The following is a 24,872-nucleotide window of genomic DNA, read 5'->3' as shown; positions in this document are numbered from 1 at the left end:
TCTCTCCCCAGAGCCCTGTATCAGTCCCCAGACTAATCCCACTGTCCCATTCTCCCCAGAGACCTGTGTCGGTCACCAAACTAATCTCACTGTCCCACTCTCCCCACAGCCCTGTATAAATCCCCAAACTGTTCCCAATGTCCCGCTCTCCCCCACAGCCCTGTATCCATCCTCAAACTAATCCCAATGTCCTACTCTCCTCACAGCCCTGTATCAATACCCAAACTAATCCCACTGTCCTACCCTCTCCACAGCCCTGTATCAGTCCCCAAACTAATCCCACTGTCCCACTCTCCCCACAGCCCTGTATCAGTCTCCAAACTAATCCCACTGTCCCACTCTCCCCACAGCCCTGTATCCATCCCCAATCTAATCCCAATGTCCTACTCTGCTCTCAGCCCTGTATCAATCCCCAAACTAATCCCACTGTCCCACTCTCCTCACAGCCCTCTATCTGTCCCCAGACTAATACCACTGTCCCACTCTCTCCCCAGAGCCCTGTATCAGTCCCCAAACTAATCCCACAGTCCCACTCTCCCCACAGCCCTGCATCAGTCACCAAACTAATCCCAATGTCCCATTCTCTCCCCACAGCCCTGTATCAATCCCCGAACTAATCCCACTGTCCCACTGTCCCGACAGTCCTGTATCAGACACCAAACTAATCCCACTATCCCACTCTCTCCGCACAGCCCTGTATCAATCCCCAAAATAATAGCACTGTCCCCCTCTCTCCCCACAGCCCTGTATCAATCCCCACACTAATCCCGCTGTCCCCCTCTCCCCACAGCCCCGTATCAGTCCCCAGACTAATCCCACTGTCCCACTCTCCCCACAGCCCCGTATCAGTCCCCAGACTAAACCCATTGTCCCACTCTCTCCCCACAGCACTGTATCAATCCCCTAACTAATCCCACTGTCCCACTCTCTCCCCACAGCCCTGTATCAATCTTCAAACTAATCCCTCTGTCCCACTCTCCCCACAGCCCTGTATCAATCCCCAAACTATTCCCACTGTCACAGTCTCCCCACAGCCCCGTATCAATCCCCAAACTAATCCCACTGTCCCACTCTCTCCCCACAGCCCAGTATCAATCCCCAAACTAATCCAACTGTCCCACTCTCTCCCCACAGCCCTGCATCAATCCCCAAACTAATCCCACTGTCCCACTCTCTCCCCACAGCCCCGTATCAATCCCCAAACTAATCCCACTGTCCCACTCTCTCCCCACAGCCCTGTATCAATCCGCAAACTAATCCCTCTGTCCCACTCTCTCCCCACAGCCCTGTATCAATTCCCAAACTAATCCCACTGTCCAACTGTCCCCACAGCCCCGTATCAATCACCAGACTAAACCCATTGTCCCACTCTCTCCCCAAAGCACTGTATCAATCCCCAACCTAATCCCACTGTCACACTCTCTCCCCACAGCCCTGTATCAATCTTCAAACTAATCCCTCTGTCCCACTCTCCCCACAGCCATGAATCAATCCCCAAACAAATCCCATTGTCCTACTCTCTTCCCACAGCCCTGTATCAATTCCCAAACTAATCCCACTGTCCAACTGTCCCCACAGCCCCGTATCAATCACCAGACTAAACCCATTGTCCCACTCTCTCCCCACAGCACTGTATCAATCCCCAAACTAATCCCACTGTCCCACTCTCCCCACAGCCCCGTATCAATCCCCAAACTAATCCCACTGTCCCACTCTCCCCACAGCCCTGTATCAATCCCCAAACTAATCCCACTGTCCCACTCTCCCCACAGCCCCGTATCAATCCCCAAACTAATCCCACTGTCCCACTCTCTCCCCACAGCCCTGTATCAATCCGCAAACTAATCCCACTGTCCCACTCTCTCCCCACAGCCCTGTATCAATTCCCAAACTAATCCCACTGTCCAACTGTCCCCACAGCCCCGTATCAATCACCAGACTAAACCCATTGTCCCACTCTCTCCCCACAGCACTGTATCAATCCCCAACCTAATCCCACTGTCCCACTCTCTCCCCACAGCCCTGTATCAGTCCTCAAACTGATACCACTGGCCCACTCTCCTCACAGCCCTGTCTCAGTCCCCAGACTAATCCCACTGTCCCACACTCTCCAAAGCCCTGTATCAATCCCCAAACTAATCCCACTGTCCCCCTCTCCCACCAGCCCCGTATCAAGCCCCAAACTAATCCCACTGTCCCTCTCTCCCCAGAGCCCTGTATCAGTCCCCAGACTAATCCCACTGTCCCATTCTCCCCAGAGACCTGTGTCGGTCACCAAACTAATCTCACTGTCCCACTCTCCCCACAGCCCTGTATCAATCCCCAAATTAATCCCACTGTGCCACTCTCCCCACAGCCCCGTATCAATCCCCAAACTAATCCCATTGTCCCAATCTCTCCCCAGAGCCCTGTATCAATCCCCAAACTAATACCACTGTCCCACTCTCCCCACAGCCCCATATCAATCCCCAAACTAATCCATTGTCCTACTCTCTCCCGACAGCCCTGTATCAGTCCCCAAACTAATCCCACTGTCCCACTCTCCCCACAGTCCTGCATCAGACCCCAGACTAATCCCACTGTCCCATTCTCCCCACGGACCTGTGCCGGTCACCAAACTAATCCCACTGTCCTACTCTCTCCACAGCCCTGTATCAGTCCTCAAACTGATACCACTGGCCCACTCTCCGCACAGCCCTGTCTCAGTCCCCAGACTAATCCCACTGTCCCACACTCTCCAAATCCCTGTATCAATCCCCAAACTAATCCCACAGTCCCCCTCTCCCACCAGCCCCGTATCAAGCCCCAAACTAATCCCACTGTCCCTCTCTCCCCACAGCCCTGTATCAGTCCCCAGACTAATCCCACTGTCCCATTCTCCCCAGAGACCTGTGTCGGTCACCAAACTAATCTCACTGTCCCACTCTCCCCACAGCCCTGTATAAATCCCCAAACTGTTCCCAATGTCCCGCTCTCCCCACAGCCCTGTATCCATCTTTAAACTAATCCCAATGTCCTACTCTCCTCACAGCCCTGTATCAATACCCAAACTAATCCCACTGTCCTACCCTCTCCACAGCCCTGTATCAGTCCCCAAACTAATCCCACTGTCCCACTCTCCCTACAGCCCTGTATCAGTCCCCAAACTAATCCCACTGTCCCACTCTCCCCACAGCCCTGTATCCATCCCCAAACTAATCCCAATGTCCTACTCTGCTCTCAGCCCTGTATCAATCCCCAAACTAATCCCACTGTCCCACTCTCCTCACAGCCCTATATCTGTCCCCAGTCTAATACCACTGTCCCACTCTCTCCCCAGAGCCCTGTATCAGTCCCCAAACTAATCCCACAGTCCCACTCTCCCCACAGCCCTGCATCAGTCACCAAACTAATCCCAATGTCCCATTCTCTCCCCACAGCCCTGTATCAATCCCCGAACTAATCCCACTGTCCCACTGTCCCGACAGTCCTGTATCAGACACCAAACTAATCCCACTATCCCACTCTCTCCGCACAGCCCTGTATCAATCCCCAAAATAATAACACTGTCCCCCTCTCTCCCCACAGCCCTGTATCAATCCCCACACTAATCCCGCTGTCCCCTTCTCCCCACAGCCCCGTATCAGTCCCCAGACTAATCCCACTGTCCCACTCTCCCCACAGCCCCGTATCAGTCCCCAGACTAATCCCATTGTCCCACTCTCCCCACAGCCCCGTAACCATCCCAAAACTAATCCCATTGCCCTACTCACCCCACAGCCCTGTATCAATCCCCAAACTAATCCCACTGTCCCACTCTCTCCGCACAGCCCTGTATCAATCCCCAAATTAATCCCACTGTGCCACTCTCCCCACAGCCCCGTATCAATCCCCAAACTAATCCCATTGTCCCAATCTCTCCCCAGAGCCCTGTATCAATCCCCAAACTAATACCACTGTCCCACTGTCCCCACAGCCCCATATCAATCCCCAAGCTAATCCATTGTCCTACTCTCTCCCGACAGCCCTGTATCAGTCCCCAAACTAATCCCACTGTCCCACTCTCCCCACACACCTGTATCAATCCCCAAACTAATCCCACTGTCCCACTCTCCCCACAGTCCTGCATCAGACCCCAGACTAATCCCACTGTCCCATTCTCCCCACGGACCTGTGTCGGTCACCAAACTAATCCCACCGTCCTACTCTCTCCACAGCCCTGTATCAGTCCTCAAACTGATACCACTGGCCCACTCTCCGCACAGCCCTGTCTCAGTCCCCAGACTAATCCCACTGTCCCACACTCTCCAAATCCCTGTATCAATCCCCAAACTAATCCCACTGTCCCCCTCTCCCACCAGCCCCGTATCAAGCCCCAAACTAATCCCACTGTCCCTCTCTCCCCACAGCCCTGTATCAGTCCCCAGACTAATCCCACTGTCCCATTCACCCCAGAGACCTGTGTCGGTCACCAAACTAATCTCACTGTCCCACTCTCCCCACAGCCCTGTATAAATCCCCAAACTGTTCCCAATGTCCCACTCTCCCCACAGCCCTGTATCAGTCCCCAAACTAATCCCACTGTCCCACTCTCCTCACAGCCCTGTGTCAGTTCCCAAACTAATCCCACTGTCCCAGTCTCCCCACAGCCCTGTATCCATCCCCAAACTAATCCCAATGTCCTACTCTGCTCACAGCCCTGTATCAATCCCCAAACTAATCCCACTGTCCCACTCTCCTCACAGCCCTATATCCATCCCCAAACTAATCCCAATGTCCTACTCTGCACACAGCCCTGTATCAATCCCCAAACTAATCCCACTGTCCCACTCTCCTCACAGCCCTATATCTGTCCCCAGACTAATACCACTGTCCCACTCTGTCCCCAGAGCCCTGTATCAGTCCCCAAACTAATCCCACAGTCCCACTCTCCCCACAGCCCTGCATCAGTCACCAAACTAATCCCACTGTCCCACTCTCCCCACAGCCCTGTATCCATCCCCAAACTAATCCCAATGTCCTACTCTCCTCACAGCCCTGTATCAATCCCCAAACTAATCCCACTGTCCCACTCTCCCCACAGCCCTGTATCAGTCCCCAAACTAATCCCACAGTCCCACTCTCCCCACAGCCCTGTATCAATCCCCGAACTAATCCCACTGTCCCACTCTTCCGACAGTCCTGTATCAGTCACCAAACTAATCCCACTGTCCCACTCTCCCCACAGCCCTTTATAAGTCCCCAAACAAATCCCATTGTCCCACTCTCCCCACAGCCCCGTAACAAACCCAAAACTAATCCCGTTGCCCTACTCACCCCACAGCCCTGTATCAATCCCCAAACTAATCCCACTGTCCCACTCTCTCAGCACAGCCCTGTATCAATCCCCAAATTAATCCCACTGTCCCACTCTCCCCACAGCCCCGTATCAATCCCCAAACTAATCCCACTGTCCCTCTCTCCCCACAGCCCTGTATCAGTCCCCAGAGTAATCCCACTGTCCCATTCTCCCCAGAGACCTGTGTCGGTCACCAAACTAATCTCACTGTCCCACTCTCCCCACAGCCCTGTATAAATCCCCAAACTGTTCCCAATGTCCTACTCTCTCCACAGCCCTGTATCAGTCCCCAAACTAATCCCACTGTGCCACTCTCCTCACAGCCCTGTATCAGTCCCCAAACTAATCCCACTGTCCCAGTCTCCCCACAGCCCTGTATCCATCCACAAACTAATCCCAATGTCCAACTCTGCTCACAGCCCTGTATCAATCCCCAAACTAATCCCACTGTCCCACTCTCCTCACAGCCCTGTATCTGTCCCCAGACTAATACCACTGTCCCACTCTCTCCGCAGAGCCCTGTATCAGTCCCCAAACTAATCCCGCAGTCCCACTCTCCCCACAGCCCTGCATCAGTCACCAAACTAATCCCAATGTCCCATTCTCTCCCCACAGCCCTGTATCAATCCCCGAACTAATCCCACTGTCCCACTCTACCGACAGTCCTGTATCAGACACCAAACTAATCCCACTATCCCACTCTCTCCGCACAGCCCTGTATCCATCCCCAAACTAATCCCACTGTCCCACTCTCTCCGCACAGCCCTGTATCAATCCCCAAATTAATCCCACTGTCCCACTCTCCCCACAGCCCCGTATCAATCCCCAAACTAATCCCATTGTCCCAATCTCTCCCCAGAGCACTGTATCAATCCCCAAACTAATACCACTGTCCCACTCTCCCCACAGCCCCGTATCAATCCCCAGACTATACCCAGTGTCCCACTCTCTCCCCACAGCCCTGTATCAATCCCCAAACTAATCCCATTGCCCTACTCACCCCACAGCCCTGTATCAATCCCCAAATTAATCCCACTGTCCCACTCTCTCCGCACAGCCCTGTATCAATCCCCAAATTAATCCCACTGTCCCACTCTCCCCACAGCCCCGTATCAATCCCCAAACTAATCCCATTGTCCCAATCTCTCCCCAGAGCACTGTATCAATCCCCAAACTAATACCACTGTCCCACTCTCCCCACAGCCCCGTATCAATCCCCAGACTATACCCAGTGTCCCACTCTCTCCCCACAGCCCTGTATCAATCCCCAAACTAATCCCACTGTCCCACTCTCCCCACAGCCCCGTATCAATCCCCAAACTAATCCCATTGCCCTACTCTCTCCCCACAGCCCTGTAACAGTCCCCAAACTAATCCCACTGTCACACTCTCCCCACAGCCCTGTATCAATCCCCGAACTAATCCCACTGTCCCACTCTCCTCACAGCCCTGTATCAGTTCCCAGACTAATCCCACTGTCCTACTCTCCTCACAGCCCTGTATCAGTACCCAAACTAATCCCACTGTCCTACTCTCTCCACAGCCCTGTACCAGTCCTCAAACTGATCCCACTGGCCCACTCTCCGCACAGCCGTGTCTCAGTCCCCAGACTAATCCCACTGTCCAACACTCTCCAAAGCCCTGTATCAATCCCCAAACTAATCCCACTGGCCCACCCTCCCCACAGCCCTGTCTCAGTCCCCAGACTAATCCCACTGTCCCACACTCTCCAAAGCCCTGTATCAATCCCCAAACTAATCCCATTGTCCCAATCTCTCCCCAGAGCCCTGTATCAATCCCCAAACTAATACCACTGTCCCACTCTCCCCACAGCCCCGTATCAATCCCCAGACTATACCCAGTGTCCCACTCTCTCCCCACAGCCCTGTATCAATCCCCAAACTAATCCCACTGTCCCACTCTCCCCACAGCCCCGTATCAATCCCCAAACTAATCCCATTGCCCTACTCTCTCCCCACAGCCCTGTAACAGTCCCCAAACTAATCCCACTGTCACAGTCTCCCCACAGACCTGTATCAATCCCCAAACTAATCCCACTGTCCCACTCTCCTCACAGCCCTGTATCAGTTCCCAGACTAATCCCACTGTCCTACTCTCCTCACAGCCCTGTATCAATACCCAAACTAATCCCACTGTCCTACTCTCCCACAGCCCTGTATCAGTCCCCAAACTAATCCCACTGTCCCACTCTCCCCACAGCCCTGCATCAGTCCCCAGACTAATCCCACTGTCCCACACTCTCCAAATCCCTGTATCAATCCCCAAACTAATCCCACTGTCCCCCTCTCCCACCAGCCCCGTATCAAGCCCCAAACTAATCCCTCTGTCCCTCTCTCCCCACAGCCCTGTATCAGTCCCCAGACTAATCCCACTGTCCCATTCTCCCCAGAGACCTGTGTAGGTCACCAAACTAATCTCACTGTCCCACTCTCCCCACAGCCCTGTATAAATCCCCAAACTGTTCCCAATGTCCCACTCTCCCCACAGCCCTGTATCCATCCTCAAACAAATCTGAATGTCCTACTCTCCTCACAGCCCTGTATCAATACCCAAACTAATCCCACTGTCCTACCCTCTCCACAGCCCTGTATCAGTCCCCAAACTAATCCCACTGTCCCACTCTCCCCACAGCCCTGTATCAGTCCCCAATCTAATCCCACTGTCCCACTCTCCCCACAGCCCTGTATCCATCCCCAAACTAATCCCAATGTCCTACTCTGCTCTCAGCCCTGTATCAATCCCGAAACTAATCCCACTGTCCCACTCTCCTCTCAGCCCTATATCTGTCCCCAGACTAATACCACTGTCCCACTCTCTCCCCAGAGCCCTGTATCAGTCCCCAAACTAATCCCACAGTCCCACTCTCCCCACAGCCCTGCATCAGTCACCAAACTAATCCCAATGTCCCATTCTCTCCCCACAGCCCTGTATCAATCCCCGAACTAATCCCACTGTCCCACTGTCCCGACAGTCCTGTATCAGACACCAAACTAATCCCACTATCCCACTCTCTCCGCACAGCCCTGTATCAATCCCCAAACTAATAACACTGTCCCCCTCTCTCCCCACAGCCCTGTATCAATCCCCACACTAATCCCGCTGTCCCCCTCTCCCCACAGCCCCGTATCAGTCCCCAGACTAATCCCACTGTCCCACTCTCCCCACAGCCCTTTATCAGTCCCCAAACAAATCCCATTGTCCCACTCTCCCCTGAGCCCCGTAACAATCCCAAAACTAATCCCATTGCCCTACTCACCCCACAGCCCTGTATCAATCCCCAAACTAATCCCACTGTCCCACTCTCTCCGCACAGCCCTGTATCAATCCCCAAATTAATCCCACTGTCCCACTCTCCCCACAGCCCCGTATCAATCCCCAAACTAACCCCATTGTCCCAATCTCTCCCCAGAGCCCTGTATGAATCCCCAAACTAATACCACTGTCCCACTCTCCCCACAGCCCCATATCAATCCCCAAACTAATCCATTGTCCTACTCTCTCCCGACAGCCCTGTATCAGTCCCCAAACTAATCCCACTGTCCCACTCTCCCCACACACCTGTATCAATCCCCAAACTAATCCCACTGTCCCACTCTCCCCACAGCCCTGCATCAGTCCCCAGACTAATCCCACTGTCCCATTCTCCCCACAGACCTGTGTCGGTCACCAAACTAATCCCACTGTCCCACTATCCCCACAGCCCTGTATCAGTCCCCAAACTAATCCCACAGTCCCACTCTCCCCACACACCTGTATCAATCCCCAAACTAATCCCACTGTCCCATTCTCCCCACAGACCTGTGTCGGTCACCAAACTAATCCCACTGTCCTACTCTCTCCACAGCCCTGTATCAGTCCTCAAACTGATACCACTGGCCCACTCTCCGCACAGCCCTGTCTCAGTCCCCAGACTAATCCCACTGTCCCACACTCTCCAAATCCCTGTATCAATCCCCAAACTAATCCCACTGTCCCCCTCTCCCACCAGCCCCGTATCAAGCCCCAAACTAATCCCACTGTCCCTCTCTCCCCACAGCCCTGTATCAGTCCCCAGACTAATCCCACTGTCCCATTCTCCCCAGAGACCTGTGTAGGTCACCAAACTAATCTCACTGTCCCACTCTCCCCACAGCCCTGTATAAATCCCCAAACTGTTCCCAATGTCCCACTCTCCCCACAGCCCTGTATCCATCCTCAAACAAATCTGAATGTCCTACTCTCCTCACAGCCCTGTATCAATACCCAAACTAATCCCACTGTCCTACTCTCCCACAGCCCTGTATCAGTCCCCAAACTAATCCCACTGTCCCACTCTCCCCACAGCCCTGTATCAGTTCCCAAACTAATCCCACTGTCCCAGTCTCCCCACAGCCCTGTATCCATCCCCAAACTAATCCCAATGTCCTACTCTGCTCACAGACCTGTATCAATCCCCAAACTAATCCCACTGTCCCACTCTCCTCACAGCCCTATATCTGTCCCCAGACTAATACCACTGTCCCACTCTGTCCCCAGAGCCCTGTATCAGTCCCCAAACTAATCCCACAGTCCCACTCTCCCAACAGCCCTGCATCAGTCACCAAACTAATCCCAATGTCCCATTCTCTCCCCACAGCCCTGTATCAATCCCCGAAGTAATCCCACTGTCCCACTGTCCCGACAGTTCTGTATCAGTCACCAAACTAATCCCACTGTCCCACTCTCCCCACAGCCCTTTATCAGTCCCCAAACAAATCCCATTGTCCCACTCTCCCCACAGCCCCGTAACAATCCCAAAACTGATCCCATTGCCCTACTCACCCCACAGCCCTGTATCAATCCCCAAACTAATCCCACTGTCCCAGTCTCCCCACAGCCCTGTATCCATCCCCAAACTAATCCCAATGTCCTACACTGCTCACAGCCCTGTATCAATCCCCAAACTAATCCCACTGTCCCACTCTCCTCACAGCCCTGTATCTGTCCCCAGACTAATACCACTGTCCCACTCTCCCCAGAGACCTGTGTCGGTCACCAAACTAATCTCACAGTCCCACTCTCCCCACAGCCCTGTATAAATCCCCAAACTGTTCCCAATGTCCCACTCTCCCCACAGCCCTGTATCCATCCTCAAACTAATCGCAATGTCCTACTCTCCTCACAGCCCTGTATCAATACCCAAACTAATCCCACTGTCCTACTCTCTCCACAGCCCTGTATCAGTCCCCAAACTAATCCCACTGTCCCACTCTCCCCACAGCCCAGCATCAGTCACCAAACTAATCCCAATGTCCCATTCTCTCCCCACAGCCCTGTATGAATCCCCGAACTAATCCCACTGTCCCACTCTCCCGACAGTCCTGTATCAGTCACCAAACTAATCCCACTGTCCCACTCTCCCCACAGCCCTTTATCAGTCCCCAAACAAATCCCATTGTCCCACTCTCCCCACAGCCCCGTAACAATCCCAAAACTAATCCCGTTGCCCTACTCACCCCACAGCCCTGTATCAATCCCCAAACTAATCCCACTGTCCCACTCTCTCCGCACAGCCCTGTATCAATCCCCAAATTATTCCCACTGTCCCACTCTCCCCACAGCCCCGTATCAATCCCCAAACTAATCCCACTGTCCCTCTCTCCCCACAGCCCTGTATCAGTCCCCAGAGTAATCCCACTGTCCCATTCTCCCCAGAGACCTGTGTCGGTCACCAAAATAATCTCACTGTCCCACTCTCCCCACAGCCCTGTATAAATCCCCAAACTGTTCCCAATGTCCTACTCTCTCCACAGCCCTGTATCAGTCCCCAAACTAATCCCACTGTCCCACTCTCCCCACAGCCCTGTATCAGTCCCCAAACTAATCCCACTGTCCCAATCTCCCCACAGCCCTGTATCCATCCCCAAACTAATCCCAATGTCCTACTCTGCTCACAGCCCTGTATCAATCCCCAAACTAATCCCACTGTCCCACTCTCCTCACAGCCCTGTATCTGTCCCCAGACTAATACCACTGTCCCACTCTCTCCGCAGAGCCCTGTATCAGTCCCCAAACTATTCCCGCAGTCCCACTCTCCCCACAGCCCTGCATCAGTCACCAAACTAATCCCAATGTCCCATTCTCTCCCCACAGCCCTGTATCAATCCCCGAACTAATCCCACTGTCCCACTCTACCGACAGTCCTGTATCAGTCACCAAACTAATCCCACTATCCCACTCTCTCCGCACAGCCCTGTATCCATCCCCAAACTAATCCCACTGTCCCACTCTCTCCCCACAGCCCTGTATCAATCCCCAAACTAATCCCATTGCCCTACTAACCCCACAGCCCTGTATCAATCCCCAAACTAATCCCACTGTCCCACTCTCTCCGCACAGCCCTGTATCAATCCCCAAATTAATCCCACTGTCCCACTCTCCCCACAGCCCCGTATCAATCCCCAAACTAATCCCATTGTCCCAATCTCTCCCCAGAGCCCTGTATCAATCCCCAAACTAATACCACTGTCCCACTCTCCCCACAGCCCCGTATCAATCCCCAGACTATACCCAGTGTCCCACTCTCTCCCCACAGCCCTGTATCAATCCCCAAACTAATCCCACTGTCCCACTCTCCCCACAGCCCCGTATCAATCCCCAAACTAATCCCATTGCCCTACTCTCTCCCCACAGCCCTGTAACAGTCCCCAAACTAATCCCACTGTCCCACTCTCCTCACAGCCCTGTATCAGTTCCCAGACTAATCCGACTGTCCTACTCTCCTCACAGCCCTGTATCAGTACCCAAACTAATCCCACTGTCCTACTCTCTCCACAGCCCTGTATCAGTCCTCAAACTGATCCCACTGGCCCACTCTCCTCACAGGCGTGTCTCAGTCCCCAGACTAATCCCACTGTCCCACACTCTCCAAAGCCCTGTATCAATCCCCAAACTAATCCCATTGCCCTACTCTCTCCCCACAGCCCTGTATCAATCCCCAAACTAATCCCACTGTCCCACTCTCCTCACAGCCCTGTATCAGTTCCCAGACTAATCCCACTGTCCTACTCTCCTCACAGCCCTGTATCAGTACCCAAACTAATCCCACTGTCCTACTCTCTCCACAGCCCTGTATCAGTCCTCAAACTGATCCCACTGGCCCACTCTCCTCACAGCCGTGTCTCAGTCCCCAGACTAATCCCACTGTCCCACACTCTCCAAAGCCCTGTATCAATCCCCAAACTAATCCCACTGGCCCACTCTCCCCACAGCCCTGTCTCATTCCCCAGACTAATCGCACTGTCCCACACTCTCCAAAGCCCTGTATCAATCCCTAAACTAATACCACTGTCCCACTCTCCCCACAGCCCCGTATCAATCCCCAGACTATACCCAGTGTCCCACTCTCTCCCCACAGCCCTGTATCAATCCCCAAACTAATACCACTGTCCCACTCTCGCCACAGCCCCGTATCAATCCCCAGACTATACCCAGTGTCCCACTCTCTCCCCACAGCCCTGTATCAATCCCCAAACTAATCCCATTGCCCTACTCTCTCCCCACAGCCCTGTAACAGTCCCCAAACTAATCCCACTGTCACACTCTCCCCACAGCCCTGTATCAATCCCCAAACTAATCCCACTGTCCCACTCTCCTCACAGCCCTGTATCAGTACCCAAACTAATCCCACTGTCCTACTCTCTCCACAGCCCTGTATCAGTCCTCAAACTGATCCCACTGGCCCACTCTCCTCACAGCCGTGTCTCAGTCCCCAGACTAATCCCACTGTCCCACACTCTCCAAAGCCCTGTATCAATCCCCAAACTAATCCCACTGTCCCACTCTCCCCTCAGCCCTGTATCAATCCCCAAACTAATCCCACTGTCCCACTCTCTCCGCACAGCCCTGTATCAATCCCCAAACTAATCCCACAGTCCCACTGTCCCCACAACCGTTTCAATCCCCAAACTAAACACATTGTCCCACTCTCTTTCCACAGCCCTGTATCAATCCCCAAACTAATCCCACTGTCCCACTCTCCCCACAGCCCTGTATCAGTACCCAAACTAATCCCACTGTCCTACTCTCTCCACAGCCCTGTATCAGTCCTCAAACTGATCCCACTGGCCCACTCTCCGCACAGCCGTGTCTCAGTCCCCAGACTAATCCCACTGTCCCACACTCTCCAAAGCCCTGTATCAATCCCCAAACTAATCCCACTGTCCCACTCTCCCCACAGCCCTGTATCAATCCCCAAACTAATCCCACTGTCCCACTCTCTCCGCACAGCCCTGTATCAATCCCCAAACTAATCCCACAGTCCCACTGTCCCCACAACTGTTTCAATCCCCAAACTAAACACATTGTCCCAGTCTCTCCCCACAGCCCTGTATCAATCCCCAAACTAATCCCACTGTCCTACTCTCCTCACAGCCCTGTATCAGTACCCAAACTAATCCCACTGTCCTACTCTCTCCACAGCCCTGTATCAATCCCCAAACTAATCCCACTGTCCCACTCTCCTCACAGCCCTGTATCTGTCCCCAGACTAATACCACTGTCCCACTCTCCCCAGAGACCTGTGTCGGTCACCAAACTAATCTCACAGTCCCACTCTCCCCACAGCCCTGTATAAATCCCCAAACTGTTCCCAATGTCCCACTCTCCCCACAGCCCTGTATCCATCCTCAAACTAATCCCAATGTCCTACTCTCCTCACAGCCCTGTATCAATACCCAAACTAATCCCACTGTCCTACTCTCTCCACAGCCCTGTATCAGTCCCCAAACTAATCCCACTGTCCCACTCTCCCCACAGCCCAGCATCAGTCACCAAACTAATCCCAATGTCCCATTCTCTCCCCACAGCCCTGTATGAATCCCCGAACTAATCCCACTGTCCCACTCTCCCGACAGTCCTGTATCAGTCACCAAACTAATCCCACTGTCCCACTCTCCCCACAGCCCTTTATCAGTCCCCAAACAAATCCCATTGTCCCACTCTCCCCACAGCCCCGTAACAATCCCAAAACTAATCCCGTTGCCCTACTCACCCCACAGCCCTGTATCAATCCCCAAACTAATCCCACTGTCCCACTCTCTCCGCACAGCCCTGTATCAATCCCCAAATTATTCCCACTGTCCCACTCTCCCCACAGCCCCGTATCAATCCCCAAACTAATCCCACTGTCCCTCTCTCCCCACAGCCCTGTATCAGTCCCCAGAGTAATCCCACTGTCCCATTCTCCCCAGAGACCTGTGTCGGTCACCAAACTAATCCCAATGTCCCATTCTCTCCCCACAGCCCTGTATGAATCCCCGAACTAATCCCACTGTCCCACTCTCCCGACAGTCCTGTATCAGTCACCAAACTAATCCCACTGTCCCACTCTCCCCACAGCCCTTTATCAGTCCCCAAACAAATCCCATTGTCCCACTCTCCCCACAGCCCCGTAACAATCCCCAAACTAATCCCACTGTCCTACTCTCTCCACAGCCCTGTATCAGTCCTCAAACTGATCCCACTGGCCCACTCTCCTCACAGGCGTGTCTCAGTCCCCAGACTAATCCCACTGTCCCACACTCTCCAAAGCCCTGTATCAATCCCCAAACTAATCCCATTGCCCTACTCTCTCCCCACAGCCCTGTATCAATCCCCAAACTAATCCCACTGTCCCACTCTCCTCACAGCCCTGTATCAGTTCCCAGACTAATCCCACTGTCCTACTCTCCTCACAGCCCTGTATAAGTACCCAAACTAATCCCACTGTCCTACTCTCTCCACAGCCCTGTATCAGTCCTCAAACTGATCCCACTGGCCCACTCTCCTCACAGCCGTGTCTCAGTCCCCAGACTAATCCCACTGTCCCACACTCTCCAAAGCCCTGTATCAATCCCCAAACTAATCCCACTGGCCCACTCTCCCCACAGCCCTGTCTCAGTCCCCAGACTAATCCCACTGTCCCACACTCTCCAAAGCCCTGTATCAATCCCTAAACTAATACCACTGTCCCACTCTCCCCACAGCCCCGTATCAATCCCCAGACTATACCCAGTGTCCCACTCTCTCCCCACAGCCCTGTATCAATCCCCAAACTAATACCACTGTCCCACTCTCCCCACAGCCCCGTATCAATCCCCAAACTAATCCCATTGCCCTACTCTCTCCCCACAGCCCTGTAACAGTCCCCAAACTAATCCCACTGTCACACTCTCCCCACAGCCCTGTATCAATCCCCAAACTAATCCCACTGTCCCACTCTCCTCACAGCCCTGTATCAGTATCCAAACTAATCCCACTGTCCTACTCTCTCCACAGCCCTGTATCAGTCCTCAAACTGATCCCACTGGCCCACTCTCCTCACAGCCGTGTCTCAGTCCCCAGACTAATCCCACTGTCCCACACTCTCCAAAGCCCTGTATCAATCCCCAAACTAATCCCACTGTCCCACTCTCCCCTCAGCCCTGTATCAATCCCCAAACTAATCCCACTGTCCCACTCTCTCCGCACAGCCCTGTATCAATCCCCAAACTAATCCCACAGTCCCACTGTCCCCACAACCGTTTCAATCCCCAAACTAAACACATTGTCCCACTCTCTCCCCACAGCCCTGTATCAATCCCCAAACTAATCCCACTGTCCCACTCTCCCCACAGCCCTGTATCAGTACCCAAACTAATCCCACTGTCCTACTCTCTCCACAGCCCTGTATCAGTCCTCAAACTGATCCCACTGGCCCACTCTCCGCACAGCCGTGTCTCAGTCCCCAGACTAATCCCACTGTCCCACACTCTCCAAAGCCCTGTATCAATCCCCAAACTAATCCCACTGTCCCACTCTCCCCACAGCCCTGTATCAATCCCCAAACTAATCCCACTGTCCCACTCTCTCCGCACAGCCCTGTATCAATCCCCAAACTAATCCCACAGTCCCACTGTCCCCACAACTGTTTCAATCCCCAAACTAAACACATTGTCCCACTCTCTCCCCACAGCCCTGTATCAATCCCCAAACTAATCCCACTGTCCTACTCTCCTCACAGCCCTGTATCAGTACCCAAACTAATCCCACTGTCCTACTCTCTCCACAGCCCTGTATCAATTCCTGAAACTAATCCCACAGTCCCACTCTCCCAACAGCCCTGCATCAGTCACCAAACTAATCCCAATGTCCCATTCTCTCCCCACAGCCCTGTATCAATCCCCAAACTAATCCCACTGTCCCAGTCTCCCCACAGCCCTGTATCAGTCACCAAACTAATCCCAATGTCCCATTCTCTCCTCACAGCCCTGTATCCATCCCCAAACTAATCCCAATGTCCTACACTGCTCACAGCCCTGTATCAATCCCCAAACTAATCCCACTGTCCCACTCTCCTCACAGCCCTGTATCTGTCCCCAGACTAATACCACTGTCCCACTCTCCCCAGAGACCTGTGTCGGTCACCAAACTAATCTCACAGTCCCACTCTCCCCACAGCCCTGTATAAATCCCCAAACTGTTCCCAATGTCCCACTCTCCCCACAGCCCTGTATCCATCCTCAAACTAATCGCAATGTCCTACTCTCCTCACAGCCCTGTATCAATACCCAAACTAATCCCACTGTCCTACTCTCTCCACAGCCCTGTATCAGTCCCCAAACTAATCCCACTGTCCCACTCTCCCCACAGCCCAGCATCAGTCACCAAACTAATCCCAATGTCCCATTCTCTCCCCACAGCCCTGTATGAATCCCCGAACTAATCCCACTGTCCCACTCTCCCGACAGTCCTGTATCAGTCACCAAACTAATCCCACTGTCCCACTCTCCCCACAGCCCTTTATCAGTCCCCAAACAAATCCCATTGTCCCACTCTCCCCACAGCCCCGTAACAATCCCAAAACTAATCCCGTTGCCCTACTCACCCCACAGCCCTGTATCAATCCCCAAACTTATCCCACTGTCCCACTCTCTCCGCACAGCCCTGTATCAATCCCCAAATTATTCCCACTGTCCCACTCTCCCCACAGCCCCGTATCAATCCCCAAACTAATCCCACTGTCCCTCTCTCCCCACAGCCCTGTATCAGTCCCCAGAGTAATCCCACTGTCCCATTCTCCCCAGAGACCTGTGTCGGTCACCAAAATAATCTCACTGTCCCACTCTCCCCACAGCCCTGTATAAATCCCCAAACTGTTCCCAATGTCCTACTCTCTCCACAGCCCTGTATCAGTCCCCAAACTAATCCCACTGTCCCACTCTCCCCACAGCCCTGTATCAGTCCCCAAACTAATCCCACTGTCCCAATCTCCCCACAGCCCTGTATCCATCCCCAAACTAATCCCACAGTCCCACTCTCCTCACAGCCCTGTATCTGTCCCCAGACTAATACCACTGTCCCACTCTCTCCGCAGAGCCCTGTATCAGTCCCCAAACTATTCCCGCAGTCCCACTCTCCCCACAGCCCTGCATCAGTCACCAAACTAATCCCAATGTCCCATTCTCTCCCCACAGCCCTGTATCAATCCCCGAACTAATCCCACTGTCCCACTCTACCGACAGTCCTGTATCAGTCACCAAACTAATCCCACTATCCCACTCTCTCCGCACAGCCCTGTATCCATCCCCAAACTAATCCCACTGTCCCACTCTCTCCCCACAGCCCTGTATCAATCCCCAAACTAATCCCACTGTCCCACTCTCCTCACAGCCCTGTATCTGTCCCCAGACTAATACCACTGTCCCACTCTCCCCAGAGACCTGTGTCGGTCACCAAACTAATCTCACAGTCCCACTCTCCCCACAGCCCTGTATAAATCCCCAAACTGTTCCCAATGTCCCACTCTCCCCACAGCCCTGTATCCATCCTCAAACTAATCGCAATGTCCTACTCTCCTCACAGCCCTGTATCAATACCCAAACTAATCCCACTGTCCTACTCTCTCCACAGCCCTGTATCAGTCCCCAAACTAATCCCACTGTCCCACTCTCCCCACAGCCCAGCATCAGTCACCAAACTAATCCCAATGTCCCATTCTCTCCCCACAGCCCTGTATGAATCCCCGAACTAATCCCACTGTCCCACTCTCCCGACAGTCCTGTATCAGTCACCAAACTAATCCCACTGTCCCACTCTCCCCACAGCCCTTTATCAGTCCCCAAACAAATCCCATTGTCCCACTCTCCCCACAGCCCCGTAACAATCCCAAAACTAATCCCGTTGCCCTACTCACCCCACAGCCCTGTATCAATCCCCAAACTTATCCCACTGTCCCACTCTCTCCGCACAGCCCTGTATCAATCCCCAAATTATTCCCACTGTCCCACTCTCCCCACAGCCCCGTATCAATCCCCAAACTAATCCCACTGTCCCTCTCTCCCCACAGCCCTGTATCAGTCCCCAGAGTAATCCCACTGTCCCATTCTCCCCAGAGACCTGTGTCGGTCACCAAAATAATCTCACTGTCCCACTCTCCCCACAGCCCTGTATAAATCCCCAAACTGTTCCCAATGTCCTACTCTCTCCACAGCCCTGTATCAGTCCCCAAACTAATCCCACTGTCCCACTCTCCCCACAGCCCTGTATCAGTCCCCAAACTAATCCCACTGTCCCAATCTCCCCACAGCCCTGTATCCATCCCCAAACTAATCCCACAGTCCCACTCTCCTCACAGCCCTGTATCTGTCCCCAGACTAATACCACTGTCCCACTCTCTCCGCAGAGCCCTGTATCAGTCCCCAAACTATTCCCGCAGTCCCACTCTCCCCACAGCCCTGCATCAGTCACCAAACTAATCCCAATGTCCCATTCTCTCCCCACAGCCCTGTATCAATCCCCGAACTAATCCCACTGTCCCACTCTACCGACAGTCCTGTATCAGTCACCAAACTAATCCCACTATCCCACTCTCTCCGCACAGCCCTGTATCCATCCCCAAACTAATCCCACTGTCCCACTCTCTCCCCACAGCCCTGTATCAATCCCCAAACTAATCCCATTGCCCTACTAACCCCACAGCCCTGTATCAATCCCCAAACTAATCCCACTGTCCCACTCTCTCCGCACAGCCCTGTATCAATCCCCAAATTAATCCCACTGTCCCACTCTCCCCACAGCCCCGTATCAATCCCCAAACTAATCCCATTGTCCCAATCTCTCCCCAGAGCCCTGTATCAATCCCCAAACTAATACCACTGTCCCACTCTCCCCACAGCCCCGTATCAATCCCCAGACTATACCCAGTGTCCCACTCTCTCCCCACAGCCCTGTATCAATCCCCAAACTAATCCCACTGTCCCACTCTCCCCACAGCCCCGTATCAATCCCCAAACTAATCCCATTGCCCTACTCTCTCCCCACAGCCCTGTAACAGTCCCCAAACTAATCCCACTGTCCCACTCACCTCAAAGCCCTGTATCAGTTCCCAGACTAATCCCACTGTCCTACTCTCCTCACAGCCCTGTATCAGTACCCAAACTAATCCCACTGTCCTACTCTCTCCACAGCCCTGTATCAGTCCTCAAACTGATCCCACTGGCCCACTCTCCTCACAGGCGTGTCTCAGTCCCCAGACTAATCCCACTGTCCCACACTCTCCAAAGCCCTGTATCAATCCCCAAACTAATCCCATTGCCCTACTCTCTCCCCACAGCCCTGTATCAATCCCCAAACTAATCCCACTGTCCCACTCTCCTCACAGCCCTGTATCAGTTCCCAGACTAATCCCACTGTCCTACTCTCCTCACAGCCCTGTATCAGTACCCAAACTAATCCCACTGTCCTACTCTCTCCACAGCCCTGTATCAGTCCTCAAACTGATCCCACTGGCCCACTCTCCTCACAGCCGTGTCTCAGTCCCCAGACTAATCCCACTGTCCCACACTCTCCAAAGCCCTGTATCAATCCCCAAACTAATCCCACTGGCCCACTCTCCCCACAGCCCTGTCTCAGTCCCCAGACTAATCCCACTGTCCCACACTCTCCAAAGCCCTGTATCAATCCCCAAACTAATACCACTGTCCCACTCTCCCCACAGCCCCGTATCAATCCCCAGACTATACCCAGTGTCCCACTCTCTCCCCACAGCCCTGTATCAATCCCCAAACTAATACCACTGTCCCACTCTCGCCACAGCCCCGTATCAATCCCCAGACTATACCCAGTGTCCCACTCTCTCCCCACAGCCCCGTATCAATCCCCAAACTAATCCCATTGCCCTACTCTCTCCCCACAGCCCTGTAACAGTCCCCAAACTAATCCCACTGTCACACTCTCCCCACAGCCCTGTATCAATCCCCAAACTAATCCCACTGTCCCACTCTCCTCACAGCCCTGTATCAGTACCCAAACTAATCCCACTGTCCTACTCTCTCCACAGCCCTGTATCAGTCCTCAAACTGATCCCACTGGCCCACTCTCCTCACAGCCGTGTCTCAGTCCCCAGACTAATCCCACTGTCCCACACTCTCCAAAGCCCTGTATCAATCCCCAAACTAATCCCACTGTCCCACTCTCCCCTCAGCCCTGTATCAATCCCCAAACTAATCCCACTGTCCCACTCTCTCCGCACAGCCCTGTATCAATCCCCAAACTAATCCCACAGTCCCACTGTCCCCACAACCGTTTCAATCCCCAAACTAAACACATTGTCCCACTCTCTCCCCACAGCCCTGTATCAATCCCCAAACTAATCCCACTGTCCCACTCTCCCCACAGCCCTGTATCAGTACCCAAACTAATCCCACTGTCCTACTCTCTCCACAGCCCTGTATCAGTCCTCAAACTGATCCCACTGGCCCACTCTCTGCACAGCCGTGTCTCAGTCCCCAGACTAATCCCACTGTCCCACACTCTCCAAAGCCCTGTATCAATCCCCAAACTAATCCCACTGTCCCACTCTCCCCACAGCCCTGTATCAATCCCCAAACTAATCCCACTGTCCCACTCTCTCCGCACAGCCCTGTATCAATCCCCAAACTAATCCCACAGTCCCACTGTCCCCACAACTGTTTCAATCCCCAAACTAAACACATTGTCCCACTCTCTCCCCACAGCCCTGTATCAATCCCCAAACTAATCCCACTGTCCTACTCTCCTCACAGCCCTGTATCAGTACCCAAACTAATCCCACTGTCCTACTCTCTCCACAGCCCTGTATCAGTCCTCAAACTGATCCCACTGGCCCACTCTCCGCACAGCCCTGTCTCAGTCACCAGACTAATCCCACCGTCCCACACTCTCCAAAGCCCTGTATCAATCCCCAAACTAATCCCACTGTCCCACTCTCTCCGCACAGCCCTGTATCAATCCCCAAACTAATCCCACAGTCCCACTGTCCCCACAACCGTTTCAATCCCCAAACTAAACACATTGTCCCACTCTCTCCCCACAGCCCTGTATCAATCCCCAAACTAATCCCACTGTCCCACTCTCCCCACAGCCCCGTATCAGTACTCAAACAAATCCCACTGTCCTACTCTCTCCACAGCCCTGTATCAGTCCTCAAACTGATCCGACTGGCCCACTCTCCGCACAGCCCTGTCTCAGTCCCCAGACTAATCCCACTGTCCCACACTCTCCAAAGCCCTGTATCAATCCCCAAACTAATCCCACTGTCCCCCTCTCCCCACAGCCCCGTATCAAGCCCCAAACTAATCCAACTGTCCCACTCTCCCCACAGCCCTGTATCCATCCTCAAACTGATCCCAATGTCCTACTCTCCGCACAGCCCTGTATCAGTCCCCAGACTGATCCCACTGTCCCATTCTCCCCAGAGACCTGTGTCGGTCACCAAACTAATCTCACTGTCCCACTCTCCCCACGGCCATGTATAAATCCCCAAACTGTTCCCACTGTCCCACTCTCCCCACAGCCCTGTATCCATCCTCAAACTGATCCCAATGTCCTACTCTCCTCACAGCCCTGTATCAATACCCAAACTAATCCCACTGTCCTTCTCTCTCCACAGCCCTGTATCAGTCCCCAAACTAATCCCACTGTCCCACTCTCCCCACAGCCCTGTATCCATCCCCAAACTTATCCCAATGTCCTACTCTCCTCACAGCCCTGTATCAATCCCCAAACTAATCCCACTGTCCCACACTCCTCACAGCCCTGTATCTGTCCCCAGACTAATACCACTGTCCCACGCTCCCCACAGCCCTGCATCAGTCACCAAACTAATCCCAATGTCCCATTCTCTCCCCACAGCCCTGTATCAATCCCCGAACTAATCCCACTGTCCCACTATCCCGACAGTCCTGTATCAGTCACCAAACTAATCCCACCATCCCACTCTCTCCGCAAAGCCCTGTATCAATCCCCACACTAATCCCACTGTCCCCCTCTCCCCACAGCCCCGTATCAGTCCCCAGACTAATCCCACTGTCCCACTCTCCCCACAGCCCTTTATCAGTCCCCAAACAAATCCCATTGTCCCACTCTCCCCACAGCCCCGTAACAATCCCAAAACTAATCCCATTGCCCTACTCACCCCACAGCCCTGTATCAATCCCCAAACTAATCCCACTGTCCCACTCTCTCCGCACAGCCCTGTATCAATCCCCAAATTATTCCCACTGTCCCACTCTCCCCACAGCCCCGTATCAATCCCCAAACTAATCCCACTGTCCCTCTCTCCCCACAGCCCTGTATCAGTCCCCAGAGTAATCCCACTGTCCCATTCTCCCCAGAGACCTGTGTCGGTCACCAAAATAATCTCACTGTCCCACTCTCCCCACAGCCCTGTATAAATCCCCAAACTGTTCCCAATGTACTACTCTCTCCACAGCCCTGTATCAGTCCCCAAACTAATCCCACTGTCCCACTCTCCCCACAGCCCTGTATCAGTCCCCAAACTAATCCCACTGTCCCAATCTCCCCAGAGACCTGTGTCGGTCACCAAACTAATCTCACTGTCCCACTCTCCCCACAGCCATGTATAAATCCCCAAACTGTTCCCAATGTCCCACTCTCCCCACAGCCCTGTATCCATCCTCAAACTAATCCCAATGTCCTACTCTCCTCACAGCCCTGTATCAATACCCAAACTAATCCCACTGTCCTACTCTCTCCACAGCCCTGTATCAGTCCCCAAACTAATCCCACTGTCCCACTCTCCCCACAGCCCAGCATCAGTCACCAAACTAATCCCAATGTCCCATTCTCTCCCCACAGCCCTGTATGAATCCCCTAACTAATCCCACTGTCCCACTCTCCCGACAGTCCTGTATCAGTCACCAAACTAATCCCACTGTCCCACTCTCCCCACAGCCCTTTATCAGTCCCCAAACAAATCCCATTGTCCCACTCTCTCCGCACAGCCCTGTATCAATCCCCAAATTATTCCCACTGTCCCACTCTCCCCACAGCCCCGTATCAATCCCCAAACTAATCCCACTGTCCCTCTCTCCCCACAGCCCTGTATCAGTCCCCAGAGTAATCCCACTGTCCCATTCTCCCCAGAGACCTGTGTCGGTCACCAAAATAATCTCACTGTCCCACTCTCCCCACAGCCCTGTATAAATCCCCAAACTGTTCCCAATGTCCTACTCTCTCCACAGCCCTGTATCAGTCCCCAAACTAATCCCACTGTCCCACTCTCCCCACAGCCCTGTATCAGTCCCCAAACTAATCCCACTGTCCCAATCTCCCCACAGCCCTGTATCCATCCCCAAACTAATCCCACTGTCCCACTCTCCTCACAGCCCTGTATCTGTCCCCAGACTAATACCACTGTCCCACTCTCTCCGCAGAGCCCTGTATCAGTCCCCAAACTATTCCCGCAGTCCCACTCTCCGCACAGCCCTGCATCAGTCACCAAACTAATCCCAATGTCCCATTCTCTCCCCACAGCCCTGTATCAATCCCCGAACTAATCCCACTGTCCCACTCTACCGACAGTCCTGTATCAGTCACCAAACTAATCCCACTATCCCACTCTCTCCGCACAGCCCTGTATCCATCCCCAAACTAATCCCACTGTCCCACTCTCTCCCCACAGCACTGTATCAATCCCCAAACTAATCCCATTGCCCTACTAACCCCACAGCCCTGTATCAATCCCCAAACTAATCCCACTGTCCCACTCTCTCCGCACAGCCCTGTATCAATCCCCAAATTAATCCCACTGTCCCACTCTCCCCACAGCCCCGTATCAATCCCCAAACTAATCCCATTGTCCCAATCTCTCCCCAGAGCCCTGTATCAATCCCCAAACTAATACCACTGTCCCACTCTCCCCACAGCCCCGTATCAATCCCCAGACTATACCCAGTGTCCCACTCTCTCCCCACAGCCCTGTATCAATCCCCAAACTAATCCCACTGTCCCACTCTCCCCACAGCCCCGTATCAATCCCCAAACTAATCCCATTGCCCTACTCTCTCCCCACAGCCCTGTAACAGTCCCCAAACTAATCCCACTGTCCCACTCACCTCACAGCCCTGTATCAGTTCCCAGACTAATCCCACTGTCCTACTCTCCTCACAGCCCTGTATCAGTACCCAAACTAATCCCACTGTCCTACTCTCTCCACAGCCCTGTATCAGTCCTCAAACTGATCCCACTGGCCCACTCTCCTCACAGGCGTGTCTCA

The sequence above is a fragment of the Hemitrygon akajei genome, chromosome 1, assembly GCF_048418815.1.
Source record: "Hemitrygon akajei chromosome 1, sHemAka1.3, whole genome shotgun sequence".
Taxonomy (NCBI): domain Eukaryota; kingdom Metazoa; phylum Chordata; class Chondrichthyes; order Myliobatiformes; family Dasyatidae; genus Hemitrygon; species Hemitrygon akajei.
The sequence above is the reverse complement of the archived record's forward strand: the minus strand, read 5'-3'. Positions refer to the sequence as shown.